The sequence below is a fragment of the Teleopsis dalmanni genome, chromosome 2, assembly GCF_002237135.1.
Source record: "Teleopsis dalmanni isolate 2A chromosome 2, ASM223713v2, whole genome shotgun sequence".
Taxonomy (NCBI): Eukaryota; Metazoa; Arthropoda; class Insecta; order Diptera; family Diopsidae; genus Teleopsis; species Teleopsis dalmanni.
The window spans coordinates 221,774,280-221,784,674 of record NC_051847.1 but is presented as its reverse complement, the minus strand read 5'-3'; positions in this window follow the sequence as shown (position 1 = coordinate 221,784,674).

The following is a 10,395-nucleotide window of genomic DNA, read 5'->3' as shown; positions in this document are numbered from 1 at the left end:
TGGTAGCGATTTGCTAATAAACCATCCGTGTTGCCAAAACAATAGGACAAGAAAAATTTATTAGGGCTTTAAACGCATCTTTTGTTCTTAAGAAGAAAATACTTAATTCATTCATAAGCAACATTTCATTCATAACTAAATTGAGCAGTCGGTATTTACCTATCAACATTTCCTTCGTAATATCCTCAATCGCGTGTTTGTTTTAAAGCATTTCTTGCGCATCTAAAGTACATTAAGGCGGACTACAAAAACAAAAAACTCATCCTAAGGAATGCACTATCCATCTTGATAGTGATTTAATATTGGGAACTTCCACATATTAGTCTAGCTATCGTCCCCGAAGTGTTAAAATATAATTATGGATTTTCCACTTTTTTCTCGGGCTAGAATAAAATAACACCTACCTAAACAAAGGTGTACTTGTAAATTGAGAAGAGGAAGTTGTAAAATAATTAATCCTTTGTCGAATGGCAGACATCAGTACAAATAATACTATAATTTGTTTATGAAAATAGTAAAAAACTGATTTACCTGTGTGCAAGTGATAACATGCTGGAAATAAGCATCCTGATGTATTTAGTTGTGATGGCGCCACAATAGATGAATGTGCAAATCGAAATATTTCTCACAAAAAAAAAAATTAAAAACCATTTTAATTATGCTACATACTCATAGGCATGAAAGCATTATACTTAATTCAAGTATAACACCCACAAAAAATAGTAATTTAAATCAGAAAATCGACCACAAATCGAATTAATTTAATTATTATTTAATCTTGCATGAAATAAAAGTTAAAAAATATTTATACAACATTTTTTACACTGTTTTTTAATCTTAGGTTTTAGTGTGGTAGGGGCTGACTAGCTTTTTAGTCATTTCAAATTTCCTGTGAAACAATAATTATTTTTTTTAGGTAATCCATCACATTAATAATTAAAAAATTCATTAAAACATCAAATGTTACCTATCAATGTTAACTATCTATCTATATCTATACCTATATCTACATCTATATCTATATTTATATATGATATATTTAATGTCCTCGTTTTACGCCATAATTAATATGAGAGAGATATGGAAATCAACTGGGAAGTTTTGGTCTAAAACATAATCTAGTGCTAGTCGTTGTTATTTTTGTAAATAACATTAAAATTATGTAATTAAATTATAAACACCTTATAAACCCTTTGATGTGACCCCTTCGTCAAATTTATTTTTTAAAAAATCTGTCATTTCAATGTTCAATAAAAAAAATAAAAAATCAAATGCTTTTCTATTAAATTACTTATATTAAAATAAGATATATATATATATATATATATAAGATATATAAGAATAACTATACAAATACCAATAACTATTATTCAAACAGAACTTTTACAAAAACATTAAGTGATACATCAATTATCTGAATTTACGTAACATGTTCCAAATAATTGTTCAATCCAAGAATTCTTTAAGCCGCGGCTTATTTTAATCTGGATGATTAAGTATCCTATTTGCTTTCAGTACACTACAAATTTCTTTAGAATTAAGCATTTCTTTAGAATTATGTATCAGATTAAAAAAAATATTTCCATAGGTATTTATATTAATTTAATTTGAAGAAGAACGGTCGAAAGTTAGGTAGTTGCAGCACGATATACATGAAACCACATCTAAAGAAAAGTACCAAATAGCGTCAGATTTAGAAGAAGGTCCTATGGCCCACTGGAGGAAATGGACAATAGTAATAGTAGTAGTAGTATATTTTTTGCATTATATTGAGATTTTCTCACTATGATCAAGATTTTGAACAATTTTTTTTTTATTGACTTTAAGTGTGAAATAAAATATATTATTTTAAGGTAATTTTCAATGACGACAAATAACTGACATTAACTCATGTTATATTTTCAAAGCATCTAGAGTTTCAGGATTGTCAGCCTAAAAAGTTCAGTGGTGCCGAACTTATTCTTTGACTTGTGACGTAGTCCTGTTGAAACCACATATCTGATTCATCTATACCTATGTTTAATTTCACGTCATAAAAATTGATAATCTTTTGAAAGTAACGAACAGAATTTAAAGAAATATTTAATGGTGATCTTTTATTATTTTAATAAATTAGCTGTATCGAAAGATGTAATATACTTATGAAATCTAATTTTAATATTAATTTTTTAGATAGAATCTTAAGTATATAGATTATTGCGATTAAAATTTGGCACAGATTTACTATAGGTATATAACGTGTAATTTTTTCTCTTCTTTACTATATGATTAATATTAATTGGTATTAGTATATATGCTGACGAGTTCTATATCTTCAAAGGCATAAATGTCGAATTAAATAAAACATAATTAGTGCATTATTTTTATTATTTTTTATGACTTTAGTGAAAATAATAAAAGTACACCGAAAAGTTTATAAACGTTTCATAATGATAGATTGTTTTCAAAGTAATCGATCCTAAGTTTTTCGAATAATGTTGACTTTCTTCGAATTATATAAAATTCTTTTGAAGTAAAAAAAAAATTTCATTTCTCTAAAAACGATATCATTTCCCATATTTTGTAGATGGCTTCATAAATGCTGCAAATTATAAGTCCCTATTCATATTTAGAGTAGGGACATATAAATACAAATTAATATATAAAATAATATAAATTATAAAACTTATCTAAAATACTCTAGACTTACAGAAGTATATAACATCTTTTCTACACCTACCATTCCTGTTGTGGTGTGAATACTGAATGAATTATATCACCACTGCTTGCACAACTACCGCTAACATATCATAATATGTCATTAATCTAAATTCTTGAACTTAAAAAATTATTAAAATTCCTTTAAAAAATTCATCTTTAGAAAAAACATAATTTATAACCATTCGATAGCAAAATGGATGGGTCAGGTCTACAAAGTGACATAGCCAATCGCGCTAAAATCAATTGAATTTCACGAAACTTTGTATTGAAAATAGTTATACTGGTTCATTGATTTAATTGCTTAAAAGACATTCCTAATATTTATTTATTTAAATATAAATTAATAAGTTAAAGCTTGTAATAATTGAGAAGTACATAAAATTCTACATAAGAAATTAGAAATGCTTTCTTAACTAATTCACATACACTTATACTTATGCTATATTCTTTTTTATATTATATGTATATTGTTGAAGCCGTTAAATTTTAATATCAAACGCCACAGGCCTTATAAGGCGTTTTAAAGGATAAAACATATCGCAGCTGGAAAAAATGTGAGAACGGTTTCTGAATGCTATTGAAGGGAGCATTCGAAAACGCACTTTTACGCAAATCATAAATCAAATTAGTTTCTCAAATGAATGCACTCGACTAAATCAGCGGAATTGATACTAAGGGCCATTTTGAAAAGGATGGCTTCTGCTTCACAGTTGCTCATTTGAGGAAAACTTGAATTTCACACAAAAGATACAACAGTGAAGGGTAGCCGGCAAGTGTTCATACAAATGCATGTATACGCACAGATATATATACATTCATTTATGTATGATTGTATATAGAAACACGCGCTTTCTTACATTAACAAAGACAAACTGCAAATTACGTGGCCAGATATCGATTAAAATTTATCCCGTGGCATGCCGCACACTCAATCGCGATTGTTTTTGGTTAGATGTCGCCGTCGTTTAGACCCATAAAAGCAATAAATGACAGTGGAAAAACCAACCCTGGCACGGTAACCGACACATTGTCAACAGACAAACAATACCAAAACAATTCAAAGTGAAAACATTTATTTTAACTACAATATTCGGATTGGAAACTAAAGGAGAATTCAAAATCCTCAATATAAAACCTAAAATGAAAACCTTATAAAAGATAACCACACAAATAATGACGGCACCGCTGATAAGTGTTAAAATCTATTTGTATCTGATGAAGAACAACCATAAAAAACCACATAAAAACACTGAATTTGGCGCGATCGTACTTATGATCCACTCACTAAATAATACACATATATAAGCATATAAAAGAATCCTTGATTCTTTTCAAAAATAAATATAAAAAGAAAAATATTTTATGTGGCTCGTGATTGTGAAGAAAGCGAGCAACAGTGTGCCTAAAATATGACCAAGGATGACACGCAGCTAGGACACATCTGTACCACAAAACAAAACGCTGGCCAAAATCTGTTACTGTGATAAATATAAATTAAAAATGATATTAAAAATATTTTGTGTATCGTCCTAATTATAAAGGAAGATAAGCACTAGAGTGCTGCTGGCCTCTGCTGTAGCCTGGGTGTGCTCATATGCTGCATTGAAATAAGTAGGGTTGTTTCTAGGCGTTATGATGCTGACATTATACAGGAAATTGATGTTGTGTGTGTAAGCAGATGCAGAAAGCAAATGGCGCTTCAAGCCCCGCCTTCCTTTTGAGTCTGAGTGCTACTTGACGATATTGCAGAAATCGTACCGGCATACGCTACTTAATTTTAGCAGTCTTATAATACGAATAAATCTACAAACGATATTAATTTTATAGGAATCTATCTTCTTTGAAAAATAATCTCTTATCTCTGACTCTTATTATTTATTTGTATAAAACTCCAATAAACATTTTTAGCTTGTGCTCTGTAGTTCTTAAATATGATTTTGACTATTCATTAAAATAAAATTCACATCCTTCCTTACATTCTACTCATAAATTCAATATTTAATCTATTATCTTTGTTTCATGTATGTTGCAAAAAAAAACTTAACCTTAATCCGATCATGTCAATAATCCGCTTGTAATTCGTTTCATTCATTTAAATTGAAAATTGGTTCAATGATTTAATAGCATAGTGTCCAGTGCCAAATACTCATTGTCCAGTTCTCATTGCCTCACACCAGTTCCAGAAAGCAAAGGCCAAAGCAATGAACTGCGTTTAATCGTTTCATTATTTACAAACGCTTAACCTACAAAAATAGTGCACATACCTTTAGAAAGGAGATCGGACAATTCATTATTTTCTATTCGTTTTCTTCATTTTACCTGATGCAAATCTATTTTGCCTATTTAGGTAAAATATACTAACCGCTTTATTGATTTGAAAGGACTTCAAAAATTGTACGTTCTAATTTAAATTTCAGTACAGTGGGAAATGAAGTTCAAAAATTCATAAAATATTTATTGCACACAATTGTTCAAATTTTACATAGAAGTATTATATTTAAAAATAAAATAAAAATTGTCACAAAAATCAATTTTTATATATATTTTACATATTATAATCCATTGATGATATTATCATGCATTGGTAATGGATTCAGTATGTTTAAATTCACTTCTATGTGTATCTTTGTTTTAGCAGTATCATACAAAATTTTTAGCAATGGAGCTAAAATGTTTTTCAAATGATTAACTAGCTATCATATGAAGTTAACATAAGTATACTTGATATTATTAATAAAGGCTGACTGATTAATATGTGGTTATTGGTGTCATGCTAATAATAAATTATTGTGGGTTCCACGTCAAAGTTTGTCGTGGAATGTGTTAATTTGGTCGTCGAATAGTATGCCCTTATCCATTTTCACAAGTCCTCTTCGGTTACAGCAGCTTTTTGATTTGTTTGGAGCAAAAGAAATATATTTGATATATTTCTAGGATTTTCCGCAAGCATTTATTTAAAAATTTGTCTATTAATAAACGCTAACCACGTTCAGTTTCCAGGTAAAAATCTTCTTCTCTATTTATTCTTGATTTCATTTAAAATACAATATAAATAAGCTCTAAAAAATTTGAAGTAAACTATATTTTTTCTGTATTATTTTAATATTTACCTATATTTATTTTAATATGTAATGCTATGCACGCTTCTTATATATTATATTAATTTGTAAATTTGTTTTTAAAAATAACTTTGTCAGTCTTTCAACAACCGTTTATTCTATTATTTTTTTTTTATATTATTGTTTTTTATATTATTTAATTACATATGTTATATTATATTTACATCTCGATACTATAAGTATATATTGATGGAAGTTATTGTAATGTTTTCAGGATATTCTCTCTTGATAATGAGTATTTCTTCAACTTTTAGGAGATTGACCAATATTTCATAATTAAATTTATTAACGTTATTGTATTTAGATAAGGTTTAAGTCACCAACGTAATTGTATTAATCCACTTGGGCTTAATGACCTATTGTGTTGCAGAAAAAGTTTGGAGGACTTGAAACCATTTCAAACTTTTAAAGATGTATAACATATAATTTGAATACACGCATACATACACCTTTCTCGCATGTGCGAGAGCAGTAATTTAAAAGCTTTCTACCCGATGGTGATACACTAGCAATCCCACTAATTCTCAATATAGTATATCAATAAAACCAACAACCTTTCTATTTTCTATTCAATTGGAAGAAGAACAGAAACAATTTAAAAATTCTTTGCAATAAAGTGAGATTACTCTTAACTTCCAATTGTAAATCTAAAGCACTTTGTCAAGCTAGCACTTCCATCTTAGGATTGCTTACGATATTTTTCCCATCTCATTTGACTAAATTGAGAAAATTTTAACAGAACGTTGTGTTAAAGATGTTAATATAAATTTTAGTATTTATATAATTTGTTCCACTGTATACTCCTCGCATATTGTTATGCATATGTTATATCTATCATATTAAGAATTCAATATTATTCAATTTGGCGTGTAACTCGCTTTGCAGATTATGACAGATTTGCTGAAATCTATTTCAATTCTCTCTAAACTTTTAATTTTGTCACATAACAAATGAAAACACAATCTTACAAACTTCCTACCAAACATTTTTAAGAATGAAGTAAAACATTTGTAAAGCGTTTTTGTCCGATTTGAAAGAACATTCTGTAATCTTAAGTGGTCGATGGTGACAGGCACAATCCAAAGAAGTCAAATGCAAATTCAAATGCTTATGCTTATGCTGCCCAACTGGCAAGGTAATCAGTTTCCCTCTCACAATGAATTGTGTTGAAGCCTTTTCACACTTATTTTCTATACATTGAGAACAATGAAAAGATTTTGTACTTAATGATGAATATGTACATACATTCCTATCCGAAAAACCTCTTTGCATGAGATACTGTTTTTTGTTTTTTATTTTGGTTGCAAGTAGAAAATGCAAGAATAAGACTAGCTGACTATGTCATACATTTTGATGAATGGAACTAGAATGTTAGTCCTGTGGTGACTCTAACAGAGTAATTATGATGGAAAGGTGCAAATAATAACCGATAAATTCATGTTTACCTAACAATAGGCTCAAGTCCGGGTTTCTATAAAAATTTAAATGTACTACAACGTTTAAGTGAATGAACCTATAAGAAGTAGTAAAGTTAAGTAGCTCAAGTGGACAATACCAGTTCTATGTACTTACAAACATTTACTTTACTTGCTTTCAAACGATTTAGTTAAATTGTAACAGGCGACTTGTTAAAAAGATTTATCTGTAGGCAATATATTATTAAGCCTTTAATACTTTAATGCTAAGGTTATTACAGAAAGTCTAAATTGAATAATATTTGTTGACATCTATGAATCAGTAGAAGATTTTGAAAAAATTTTTAATAACATTACAAATTAAGAATATATATTTACGCTTTACTTTACATAAAATAATCCAATAAGTTTTAGTTAAAACTGTATTAATTTTGCACAAAGGGAAATAAATAAACAAGTACGAATCTGACGGATTCAGACCTTGTGTCACACTTTAATTTGATTGATCGACGATCTGAAAGATGTTCCAACAATTGCGTCCTTACATTTGACATGTTACGCTCGTGCGGTTACGGGGACTCCAAATATAATTGAAGCGCAAAATTAAGTTATTTTTTAGGTTTTTTATCAAAAAATATTACACAAAAAATTTAATAAAATAAAAAAATATGTAACAAAATATGAACCATTTCTTGATTGATCACATTAGCAAAAATATATTTTGATATTAAAAATCTATTGATTACTTCGAAAAAATAAAGGTTTCGGATGCGATCAATTCATATAGAAGGCATTTCTTGAAATGTAATGCATTTCCAAATATTTCCTACAACGGGGGTGGCATTGAAGGTTTTTTTATTTGCAAATAATAGATTTATAATAGAAAGAAGTAAAATCCATCAAATTTTTTTTAATAAAGATTTGTTCATTGTATAAATATGTATAAATTAAAAATTTTTTTGTGTTATTATCATTAAAATACAATGTAATATATTTTTTTTTTAAATAGAATTGAATTCATAAGAAGAATACATTGACTCAATTGAAAGTTGTGTTACAAATAAATTTATTTGAACTTTACATAATTAAGAAGGTAAATTTTGGAAAATAATACGAAGCAAATAGGTCAAGTAGGGAAACACACTATCTTGTAATCGCAAATTTTTGTTTTATTGTAAAATAAAAGAGTACTTAGGTATAGCCAACAGTTTATAACAGATCTTCAATTACAGGATAGCTCAGCCTAACTTCAAGTTTTAAGACTGATATATTGTTTCATTTAAATTTAGATGTTTCACTACCAATAGAACATAATACTCGAAGAAAAGTTTTTTAAATTCAATATTGAATTATTGTTATAAACCCATTGTACCTTGATTTATTAAGAAAATTTGCATTTTTTAACATACCAAAACTTTGATATCTTATAGAGTTGACCTTTGCTTGTATAATGCACTACACTGAGACTGAAATGGGTTCGTATCTGGTGATCGTAAGGTCGAATGTATGGTCGAAATAAAGTGTGAAACATTATCTCTCAGCATACGCTTTTCCACCGAGGGGTTTGTTTGTTTACGCCTTCAAAACAGCTTGAAAAACTTTTTGTTGGTAAATATTAAAATTAAAATTGATTTCAATTTCCCAAAATACCAGCGGAAAGTAACCATCGACTATCAAGATCAGCCAAACCGTCACAAATTGTGATGCTTAATTTTTTACGGCCATTAAAATTTCTAAATGTACGTATGACTTATCTATTAAATAAACTCAAAGACATTATTTGTTTAAAAATTGCTCAATTGGAAAATTTCTCTTATCAGAAAATATGATATTAGCAAATCGTGGCGTTCATGCCAGCGCAATAGTGCTCTCATTCTATCGAACCTAGTTTTTTTTTGAATATTGATAAAATTTTTTTTTTGGAAACTTGTGAAGTTTTTCTTTGGACTCCGTTTTGGATATACGTTCTAGATTATTTTCGATGGCTTGAATTTCGTTAATTAGAACTTTGACTTTGTAAACTACTTCTAAACACATAACCACTGACTCACTCTATCGTTTTGCCACGACCCGTAAAAACACTATCTACAAAAATGTCTTTACAATTTGTTGTGTTCTGCTTGAGTTCCAATAACAACTACGTTTAATTTGACTATTACATTTGCATTCCATCACGGACAAAATCGACGATTAATGGGCGCGGTGTTACTCTGTAAATTTAAAAATAAATTGCTGACATACAGACAGATAGCAAGCAGATAAACATCGTTGGACTGTTCATCTTTTCACTTTGATTAAGCCTGTTTATTTATAGCAATTAAAATATATATATCCTTCATAATATTTTTACTTAATAAAAACATTTAGTGATTGCTAGTGAATAAACCGCACAGATTATGTGACCTGAGCATTGATCATTAGTGCCAATTTGCTAACATTATGATGTCATACAGTTGAATAACTCAATGGGAATAATTTCAAAATTCATTTATTTTCTTCGACAAAGTCTGTCTGGTCTAAGATTTATTTCGTCTTCCAATTGTCTTTAAATTTTTAATGTAAGGTGTTTGTTCATCTTGCCTATATCCTGCTGCGCCCTAAAATTTTTATCCAACATACTCACTTTTGTTTTAGCACAGATCTAATAAATTTGCAAAGATTACTTGATTTGTTATATACATATTTGCAGCATTGCTTCTTCCTTAATTTTTCTTAGTAATAAATTTTCGAGATGTTTTTTAATATAAAGATTTAGATACTTTCGTAGTTGTCAATTAACAGAATTATTATATAATATAATGAATACACGTGATGTATACTTATATTTTTGTATATTTGTGTTAAGCAACCTAGATAGATGAAAAATAAACAATGTGCAATTAAGCTAAATTGATCTGATCGAGTTGCAATAAAATAGGTATTAATCGATTATATAAAAGTATCGCTATATTTCCAGAACAAATATCGAAACACTGTTTAGAAAGGTTCAACGCTAAGAAGTTAAATATATCAACATTAGACTTTTATCAAAGCTTGAATGACGAGATTAAATAGCAAAACGTTGTTTTAGACTAAACGGTTTAAGGATTCCATCAGCAAATAGACTATCAAAAGTCATCAAAGCCTCAATAGAAAAGTTTGCGAAATAATAATTATTGTTT